The following is a 2,075-nucleotide window of genomic DNA, read 5'->3' on the forward strand; positions in this document are numbered from 1 at the left end:
CAAAACACTCCCCGGTCCTGTGCCAGCCTCATGATCTTTGCTATACCTAAGCCTCTACTGTTTTAGTTTATACATTTTCTGAAAAATGTGGAAAATCCCATGGATTAGCTCTCAGCCCAACAGTAGAAAGACCAACATCCAGAACACCTACACCAGGGTGATGCACTCACCTACTCTAGGGAGATGCACCTCTTAGAGCAATCAGCCATGAGGCACCATAGGGGCAGCATTCACAGGCAGGGAAAACTGGCCAGACGGCAATGCATAGTTAAGAAGGGCACAGGGAGGGGTTAGTCACAGGGACCAGAGGGGAGGAGAGTTTGTTATGGTCAGGGATGGTAATCAGGGTGTTAAATCAAAAGTGCACAAATTGTTGAATGTAAAGGAAATTTGCTCTGTAAATTTGCACCCAAAAAACAATAAAATAAAATAAAATAAAAAGCCTATACAAATGTTTGAGACTTGAAAAAAAATCTTTATGAACTCCAACATACAAAAAGATAACCCAAAGTTGAATGAGCATTTAAGCAAATGTTTATTAAAAAAAAAAAAAAAAAAGTGGGAAAGTTCTAAAAGCTTTTCAAAAAAGTAAGTATGTTTTCTCATAAGTGGAGTCACAAATCTAGATTATGACAATATGTGCATATCACTATTATTGTCTTTGTAAAGTTCTATTAATGTTTCATACTGAAAGTACGTGACTATTTCTAACATTAAATATTGCTAAAATTCTGATATAGGTTTTAGTGGTATTCTTTGAAAAAATGAATTTTCAAGTATATATTTTTCAAATGCTTTATTTGTAAAACTGATGGATGATTTTCACCAATGATGATTTTACATTTCCCATAAAATTTATAGAATATGATTAACATTCTGATGAAATACATGTGTTAACACTTGAAACCTATATTGACAAAAATTTTAGCATTTTATCAATGCTCAAGAGCAATGATAATCTACTTTTTAATTTTTTTTTTTTTTAAGAGAGAAAGTTCAATATTGGCAAGCATAGGTCAGGAGGGACAGTGGTATCAAGGTCTTCATTAATGCAGGGCCCACCACTTGTCCAAGGGGGAACAATCAGGGATATATTTGACTCCACGACCATTTGGGATGAGGCGCTTCTTAGCTACCATTTCTTCAAACTCATCAGAATTAAACTTGATTAAGCCCCACTCCCTGGAGATGTGAATCTTCTGGCACCCAGGGAACTTGAACTTGGCCCTGTGCAGGGCCTCAATAACATGCTCCTTGTTTTGAAGTTTGGTGTGGATGGACATTATGACTTGGCAATGTGGACCCTGGCTACTATACCTTGTATTTCCCAAAGGCTCTTCATATAACCATCTGAAGCCAAGATTAGAGACCACAGAGATTAAGAAGGCCAGAGAAATGAAAAAGCAGGAAAGGCCTGTCTCCAAGGTCCTTTGTTGTTGTTGTTGTTATGTGCCATCGAGTCGGACCCAACTCATAGCAACCCCTCCTTGGGTTTCCAAGGCAGTATCACTATGGAAGTAGATTGCCCCATCTTCCTTCCAAGGTCCTTTAGGGCAATCCATATATGCCAACAGTCTGTGTACACTACTGAGAAGAGTACTTTTGCTGCCATTGCACAGTGGCCCTCACAGGGAAGGATGACAGTCAGCTTAACTGGCTGCAGATCTACTCATATATTTTATTATAATAACTAACTTGTTTTCATTCAAGAAATATAAATAATTTTTTATTTAATATTAATTCTTAAACATGATAAAAAAATACTATTAAAACACATTTCTAGTCAATGTCCAGTATCAAAAAATATTCCAAGATGTATTTTAATATTTTACTGTATAAAATCTTTGCCATTCTCCCACAGAGTCAGAAGATTAATGTTTATGAAACAGGCAGCTGCAGCTGTCCAAGCTCTCACTATCCCAATAGATTTGTATAGTAAAGTGTATTAATTAGGGCCTAAGGCATTTGACGGGAGCTCTGGTAGCATAGTGCCTAAGGCACTTGACTGCTAACCAAAAGGCTGGTGGTTCAAATCCATCAGCCACTCCCCGGAAGGAAGGTTGGGCAATCCTACT

The 2,075-nt window shown here is 37.6% G+C and overlaps 1 non-coding gene across 1 annotated transcript; it reads right to left on the reverse strand.

The window, feature by feature from the left end:
- Nucleotides 1-1,530: 1,530 nt before the first annotated feature.
- LOC122152245 lies at nt 1,531-1,663 on the reverse strand. Its single transcript, XR_006164474.1, has one exon. It is a non-coding gene; the product is annotated as a small nucleolar RNA SNORA70 (small nucleolar RNA).
- Nucleotides 1,664-2,075: the final 412 nt, after the last annotated feature.

The sequence above is a fragment of the Orycteropus afer genome, unplaced genomic scaffold (genome assembly GCF_000298275.1).
Source record: "Orycteropus afer afer isolate SDZICR_OR568_19922 unplaced genomic scaffold, OryAfe1.0 scaffold00022, whole genome shotgun sequence".
Taxonomy (NCBI): domain Eukaryota; kingdom Metazoa; phylum Chordata; class Mammalia; order Tubulidentata; family Orycteropodidae; genus Orycteropus; species Orycteropus afer.